Raw genomic sequence first — 8,846 nt, forward strand, 5'->3', positions numbered from 1 at the left:
TGTCAGAAAAAAAGTGTCAAATTTGTACCTTTTGGGGTACAATGGCTTGTCACTGGGGCAGTACCCTCAAAGGTACACTCATTGTACCCTGTACTCCAATGGTACCATAATGTACCTTCATAAAAGGTGCAAATTTGTGCTTTTAAGGGTACTGCCCCAGTGACAAACCTTTTGTACCTTACAATGGCAAATTTGTACTCTAGACTGTACAGCACATTAAAAAGGCCAAAATGCTGTTCTATTACATTTATTAAATATTTTTAAAAATCCTCACATTTTTTCATATGAACATTAAGCACTGTATTACAAATGTCTCATAGCAGGATCAAAAGTTAATACACTTTTAAATATACAGTTTTAAACAGCAAGCATCACATGTTAAGCTTTTTTTTCAAAAGAAGTACAACAGGTCATTTAGTTTTTTATATAAAACATAACATTAAAGTAAACAGTACTTCAAAACAGTACTAAGTCTCAAATTTTCTTTCCTTAAAATCACAAAGCAGTTGTTTTTTTCCACAACAGTACACAATTCATTAACTTTATACTCTTAAATTTTTTAAAAAACATTTTATCACCACCACACATTTCACACAACTACACATGTACTACACAATTCATTTGAACTTCTTAAATATTCTTGAGAATCACAAACATTTTATCATCAAGAGAGTATGTGTCAAGGGCCTGAAGTCCATCTCTTGCCCTGGTTTTATAAAACTCCACTCAGGGTCAACTTTGATTGTGTATGCATGAAAGTGTGAATCATACACCACTGGTAATTATACGCCGTGAATAGTCTGTTTAATACCATCTACTATTACCTCGAACCCTTCACTTTCAAGTTTCCTGTGTTTATGATAGACATGACATCTGAAAGACTTGTATACAGTAAAAGATGACTTACAGCTATTTAGTCCACATATGATATTGAAATTTAGTTTGTGGTTGTGAACCATACCAACATGTAGGTGAATTAGTTTCTTTAAGGTGAAGGTTTTTCTTCTGCACCTTGTGCAGTATAATGTTGTGGCATGTTCAGCACAGGATATTGTTCATTCGGGTGACAGTTGTTGGAAGGGGCTTGCCACCCACCTTAATGATCTTAACTATGGCATGCTGCAAGAAGGTGAGTGTATTCTTCATGCAGGGTGGATAAGCCAAGTTGAAAACATAGTAAGCACTGAAAGCTGCAATTACTGTATCCCTTCTTCAACTCCCATTCCCTGACACACCTCCACCTGATCCACTTTGACAAGAACTCTAACCCTCTTGGAAAAAGCCGTTTTCCAGTCAGTTTCAACCAACTGTATAGTTGGGTATGGAGTATCAGCATCACACTGTAAGATAAAAAGGTTAAACACCTATTAGTAAAAAAATGCACCATTTATCAGAACAGAATGTATCAATCAGAGCATTACAAGTTTAACAAACTGTACCATACCTCTCTGCTTTCTCTTTAAGGATGTGAGAGTCGCACGAAAGTCAGCATCTATTGTAAAAATGTATTAAATTATTCTTCAGAAAGCAAATACAGAATGCTAATTTTATAATTTTATATTGGACTGAATTAAAAGCAAATCAAAACCGAAACCACAAACAAACAAAAAATTAATTCCCAACCCTATTTGAAAATAATATTTAGCCTTGATGAGCATAACACATTACAAATTAACAAAATTGGTCCGAACCTGGTAGATCTGCAAGCATCTCAACTCTTGCTTTGTAGATTTTGGGAAGTGAAGCACCTTTGGCACAAGACTGGTAAAGCCCTCCCTGAAGCGCTGGCTTAAGCTGAATGCATTCTGTCAACTTCATCACACAACTGAAAATTAAAAGAAAGAGAAAGTTTACACGAACATACAATTTCAAAATAAATTCAAATTTTAATATTTTCATATTTTCCATTATCATTTACATTTACATGACCCTGAATAGAGGATGCATCCTCACCATTGACAACAATCTCCGGTTGTTAAAACCAAATAAAATGTGCCTAATTATAATAATAGAAGAAACACAAATTTTACTTCAAACCACACCAACCTATACATTTTTATGATTAAAAAGAAAATGGTTAAGAAAATGCACTCACAGACAAAATTATAACTCCAATGACATTTAGAAAGATTGAGGTGAAAATTTCTTTAGTTTTTCATACCACAATTAGGGCTGCACGATAAATCGCATGTGTTTGTCACACGCATCTCGTCAGTAATGCCGGTTCCTTGATTAGTATTAAATCGCCATCAGCTGTTTTCAGATGGAGCAGCTTTAACTGCACAGAGCTGTAGGTCACTGACAATCGGGGCAATTTCGCATTATCACGGACGTATCGCCTGCGATATGTATCCGGTATGGCCCAGCTTGTCAGGGAACTACGGCTCTGTGCAGTTAATGTCGCGCCATCTGAAAGCAGCTGTTGGCGATTTAATACTAATCAAGGAACCGGCATTACTGACGTGATGCGCGTGGTATCGCATGCAATTTATCGTGCAGCCCTAACCACAATATATACCCATACCCTATGTCAAATATTTGTGGCCCTTGACTAATAAACTTGTTGAACTACAAATGAATTCACTTACCCCATAAGTAGATCTGTGACACGCTGGTGAAGATTGTTCAGTGGGCCTCAGTCTTATGCACCCAAACTTGTCTTTACTTTTTCTCACCTCATCATGGACCAGAGGTGCACGTTCAGCTTTAAATTTCCGTTTGAGGGATTGGTGCCAAGTGTGCTAACACATGAGGGGGGAAATTATATAGATCAGTGGTCAGCTGCATAACAGACTTGTCATGTATTTTTCTTCATGACTGAACATAACTGTTTTAAGAATGTTACATAAATAGTAGGGATGGGCGAGTACAGAATTATCTGTATCTGTATCTGTATCTGTAAACCATATGAATTATCTGTATCTGTATCTGTACTCGGAGTGGGTGTGGCCTAACCCGGAAGTAGGCGGGGTTTGTCTCGAAATGGGCGGGGCTTTAACCGGTATGTTATTTTAAGCATGCAATTAATATATGGGTTGATCAGAAATTGTTATATTTCTGTATCACTGATCATAAGAGGGAGAGAGAGAGTGTTTGTTTGTGTGTGTAGCTTAATTTGTAATATTATTTGTTATTTATACCACTACTACCTTTATATTTTATGAAATACAGCAAAAAGTGTCAGAGTAAAAAAAAACTGGTTAAAGCCAGCTGATGATTAAAACGAAAAAAAAACTTTGATGACTGGCAGAGAGAGGAAGAGAGAGGGAGAGTGTGTGTAGCTTAATTAATTTGTAATATTTATAACACTAACTTTAACTTACTACCTTTATTTTTTATGAAATACAGCAAAAAAGTGTCAGAGAGAAAAAGCTGACAAGAGAGAGAGAGAGAGAGAGAGAGAGTGTGTAGCTTAAATTAATTTGTAATATTTATATTATAGCTTAATACCTTTATTTTTGTATGAAATACAGCAAATACGTGCCAGACACTCAGTGTCTGATTACTGGTTAGAGACAGCTGAAGGTTTAAAAAAGAAAAAAATTCTCCGACTGGCAGAGACGCGATGCGAGTTGCATTCACGTCTGAACGAACCCACGTTTACCAGAACTCTGCTGGTTAGTATGTATTAACGTTACAACCCGAAGTAAAAAGCTGAAGAAACCCTAAACATTAATGGAAAAGAACCGTGAACCCGAGAGACTGAGGGAGAGAGAGACAGAAAGCTGTTCTGTTTGTGAGTGTGCAGAGCGGGACACAGACAGCTCCCAGCTGAAGGTTTAAAAAAAGAAGAAAAAATCTCCGACAGGCAGAGACGCGATGCGCGTCCCATTCACGTCTGAACGAACCCACGTTTACCAGAACTCTGCTGGTTAGTACGTATTTGAACGTTACAACCCGAAGTAAAAAGCTAAAGAAACCCTAAACTTTAACGGAAAAGAACCGCGAACCCGAGTGACTGAGGGAGAGAGACAGAGAGCTTTTCTGTGTGTGAATGAGCAGAGCGGAGCTGCGGGACTCACAGCAACACAATACATCTGTATTTGTGTAGGGGAGGGGCGGCGCTGTTACTACTAGCCTATCACAGAACGCTGACACAATCAGCTACCCAATGATGATTTTCATTTAATCCGAGCACAGATATTGACTCGTATTACTCGTATAATACTCGTACTCGGCAGAAGTGCTTTATCCGTACCGGATACTCGTTTCAGCCGAGTATCCGGCTCATCTCTAATAAATAGGTAGACTGGTCTAAGCTAGTTGATCAGACTAGTTCTTAAAATACAGTCTTAAAGGTGCAGTGTGTAAATTTTAGCGGCATCTAGTGGTGAAGTTGCGAATGACAACCAACGGCTCAGTCCACTGCCCAACCCTCGCTTTTAAAATGCATGAAGTAGCTACGATAGCCACCACCAGACAAACATTTCATCATCAGAGACAACTTAGTAAAAGTATTTGTCCATTAAGGGCTTCTGTAGAAACACGGTGGCACAAAATGGACCTCCATGTAGGAGGACCCTCGATGTATGTAGATAAAAACGTCTCATTCCAATTTTATAAAAACATAACGGTTCATTTTAAAAGGTCTTTATACACCACTGATAATATAGTTTTGTGTATTATTTTTCATTTCTTTCAAGAGATCCTTCTAAAAATTACATACTGCACCTTTAACTTTACAACTATGTTTATGCAACTGGCCACAGGGAATTCAACAAAGAGATTTTGACATGTTACTTTTTAAACATGCATAAACCAAATCCACCAATTTCTGAAATGTAAATGATATACAAGCACATAAAATTTATGGAAAGTAAATATAGAAAGACACCCTGCTTTTAAGATATCAGCATTGGCCATCAAAAAAATATATACATCATTTAAGCACTAAACGGGGGGGGGGGGGGGAATGAAAATAAGATACACAATACTCAGTACTACTTACATTTCAGTAGATGAAGTATCTTGATAGTTCTCTGCCGGCACTGGTTCTTCTTAAGTTATTGTCACCACCTCCTTCATCTCACGTGCAAATTTGTTAAACTTATGTACTATTCGCACGGGATTAGTATTACCTGGGGACCCTGTGTGATTTAGAAATTACCTCCCTACGTCTGAGTTTCGTGTGGCCGGTTCGCACGGGATAAGCAAAGCCTGTGATTTCACTCAAATTTACTGACTTATCTCCCTGATATAATGTTGAGGCTTTGCATAACACTATCACGCAACACCGCGACATGCTGTAAAAGGTACCTTTACCAAATCATATTTCGTTAAATCATACAGTGAGTGAACGTGTGGGGAAAGAAGTGAAACTGAGATGACAGAATTAGCGTCCTCTGCCTCTAGATGCCGTTTTAAAGATTAAAATTACTTTTAACTATCTGATCAACACAAATACAAGGCGCCAAAATATGATTGCTTACCAGCATTAAAACCGCTTTTAATAAAAACCGAATTTCTCCGCTCCGTGGACGAGGAGGCAGCAGCCAATGTAACGTCTGGCTGTGTATTAACTGACTGAACACTTGACTCTCGCCTGGGCATTTAGATATGCAAGTTTTTCCATCAACAATATCTGCGTGAAACATTAACATCATGATCATCTGGCGACTCGACTGTTTCAGCACGTCCTCTACGGAGAGTCTGCTTTATTAACGGCTTTTCGTTCGCTCCACGTGAGCTAAATGTTTTTGTTCTGTACTTTTTTACTCGCATATATTTCTACATATTTTCAACCAAGGAACACACGGAATATAATATAAGTTATTATGAATAGCAGTTAAGCTTGTTCTGAAATGATGAAAAAAGCCAAATGACTAAAAATGATCTTACAACTTAATTTCAAACGTTATAGATACAAATTGAAAATGTCCTAATATGTATTGCCTTCAAGCCTAAACAATGTTCTTTAATATAATATATATATTCTCATAGGGGAAAGATAGCACCCTGCGTTCTACCTCAGTGCATCTCGTTGTTCTGGATTTAAGTAATAATCTTATTTTAATAAACAAGGTATACCACGTTAGTAAGCCACGCAAAATCACCGCAAATGAAATTCCTTTACCACGACATCCATAGCTCCACCTAAACTTAGAGATCGCAAATATTGACAGTTCTGCTTATTTTTAGTCATCAAGATGGACGAGAGAGACTGATTCGAAGTTTAAAATTTGAAATATACTAATCAAGTTTCACAATGAAAGCCAAAAAAATTGAAGGGATGTGTCTCTGTATGTGCGCTTCACAGCTGCAGTGCGAGAGGCGCAAAAACTGAGAAAATAAATAAATAAAAAAGGCTCACTGGTAACAAATGCTGGCCAAATTACAGAGATGCCTATTCGCACGGGACTAATATTATCAGAGGACCTCGGTGTTCGGCGAAATATGGTAGGTCATTTGCGGAGGAATTTTTACTTTACAAATTACAGACATGGCCGATTCGCACGGGATTAAGATCACAGACAACCTCTGTAATTATTACAAATCACTAGAGGTCACCAGGTAATACTAATCCCGTGCGAATAGGGCTTTAGCCTGTTTTTTAAAGAAGCCTTCAAATAAGTTCTCTGTAAGGCCACAATATATTGTTTCACCATCAACCTCATTCTCTGTAAAAAGGAAAGAGTGGTCAGCATGAGCAATGATATAACAGCAACAATAAAATCAATGCCTTTAAACATTTATTTTCCGATAGTCCAAAATCTCTACCGGTTGACAAATTTCTACTGGTTTATCATATCTACCGGTTTATCGACCACCCCTAAGTCTGTGTATTATAAAGTAATGCATTTGAACTGCTTGCGAATGACATCAAATACTGCAAGAGTAATTAAAAAGCATACAGAGCAGTCTACACTCGATTTTAGTTTTGAGGTAACAGACAGTTAATACATCAGACGGTCTCCGCAGCGCGAATACACCTATTGTGTGAATTCGTGTTCGACTACTGTTAACAAAAACTCAGAAGGGGTAAAATCTTTGCGTGGCAGGGGCAGCTGCCTCGCTACCCGCCGCACCTGCCTCGCTACCTGTCACACTCTTATGCGCCTGCCAGTCGACCCGCCATACCTGCCTCGCTACCCGCCACACTCTTATGCGTCTGCCAGTCGACCCGCCATACCTGCCTCGCTACCCGTCACACCTGCCTCGCTACCCGCCACACTCTTATGCGCCTGCCAGTCGACCCGCCATACCTGCCTCGCTACCCGTCACACCTGCCTCGCTACCCGTCACTCTCTTTTACGCCTGCCAGTCGACCCATCACACCAGCCTCGCTACCTGTCACACTTTTACGTGCCTGATGGTGTACCCGCCACCTGCCTTGCTACCAGTCACCATTTTCCGTGCCTGCCTCGCTACCTGCCACCCTTTTACGTGCCTGCCGGTGTACCCGTCACACTTTTATTTGCCTGCCTTGCTAACTCTCACCATTTTACGTGCCTGCCTCGCTACCTTTCACACTTGTACGTGCCTGCCTCGCTACCTTTCACACTTGTATGTGCCTGCCTCGCTACCTGCCACACTTTTACATGCCTGCCTCGCTATCTTCCACACTTTTACGTGCCTGCCTCGCTACCTGCCACACTTTTGTGCCTGCCGTCACACTTTTATATCCGTCACTTTCATATTCAGCAGTTGTAAGTTAAATAAAAAAGAAATAATGTTATGATGGCATGTTATGTGAATACAAATTTTAAAAGCATGTAACAAATAGGCTATAGCCCTTTTTGGATGTTTTTGGTTGTATATTGCTAATATATATGAAGAGTTTCGTTGCAAAACGAGATAACCACCGTTATTTTTAATTGTTCAGAAATCTCGTTTTTTGGGTGTGCATTCCAATTAATTTCAATTGAACTGCAGTTGGTTTGTTTTGATTTAAACCTTCATAATTTAAAAAAATACAGCTAAGTAGCACCATAAAACAAAATAATAACATGATAACATAATAATAAACATGTTTTGACAAAAATGTTAAAAAATGGATTTATCTCGGTTTGCAATGAAACTCTTCATATATAATAGGTGTTTCGAGTTATCGGTGTTTAGGTGTTTCGAATTATAAACTCGATAGACATTTAAACGTTTTCGTGATTTTCTTTATTTATATCAGCTGGCACTGTAGTGGTCGATGATGAAACTTTGTTTCTATATACTTCTTATCATTTCAGTTAAGATGTTTAAAATGCACTCAATATTTAAAATGCATACAAAGAAAGACTGATGCAATGAGTTGCAGCTATCTAAAATGATGTGCATAATAACTTTTGCACTAAAAAAGTCAGAGATGTGGATTCGGACGGCTATTAAATGACCACACGACTCAAAAAAACAGGTTAGGGCCGGGTTTCCCAAAAGCATCGTAAGGCTAAGTTGATCGTAAAAACGATCGTACGAATCATCTTAAAATTACTGGCCGTTTCCCAAAAGCTTCGTAACTTAAGTAGCACTTGAAAATCATCGTAGATCTACGAGTGCTCTGGAGTAATCGTTCATTCATAAGTGCATCGTAAGACAACAGAGTTACAAGGTCACCTGCAGGAGAACCAGCAAATTGCACTCCAGCAATGACGATAATGTAATGTTTTAAATCTATATTGATTTATTGGGTTCTTCTTTGTTTATTTGTTTAAATTACTTTAATATAATATATTTAAAATTAAAATGATAAATAAAATTTAAATGACTAAACATAAATTAATAAAGAAGGAAAACATATTTGGTAAATTTTGGTAAAAGTTGGTAGTAGCGAATTGATAAATGGTTCCTACCAATTGCTTCTAATTAATCTACAGTAAAAATAAATGTTTTCAAAAGAAATGGCATCTGATTAAGGA

The 8,846-nt window shown here is 38.2% G+C and overlaps 1 long non-coding RNA gene across 1 annotated transcript; it reads right to left on the minus strand.

Moving 5' to 3' along the window:
• Positions 1–120: 120 nt before the first annotated feature.
• LOC141367201 (uncharacterized) lies at positions 121–5,050 on the minus strand. Its single transcript, XR_012371430.1, has 5 exons — positions 4,949–5,050; positions 2,589–2,741; positions 1,692–1,825; positions 1,445–1,492; positions 121–1,340 (listed from the first exon to the last, which is right to left on the minus strand). It is a non-coding gene; the product is annotated as an uncharacterized lncRNA (long non-coding RNA).
• Between the last annotated feature and the right edge of the window lie 3,796 nt (positions 5,051–8,846).

This window comes from Misgurnus anguillicaudatus, chromosome 10 (assembly GCF_027580225.2).
Source record: "Misgurnus anguillicaudatus chromosome 10, ASM2758022v2, whole genome shotgun sequence".
Lineage (NCBI taxonomy): Eukaryota > Metazoa > Chordata > Actinopteri > Cypriniformes > Cobitidae > Misgurnus > Misgurnus anguillicaudatus.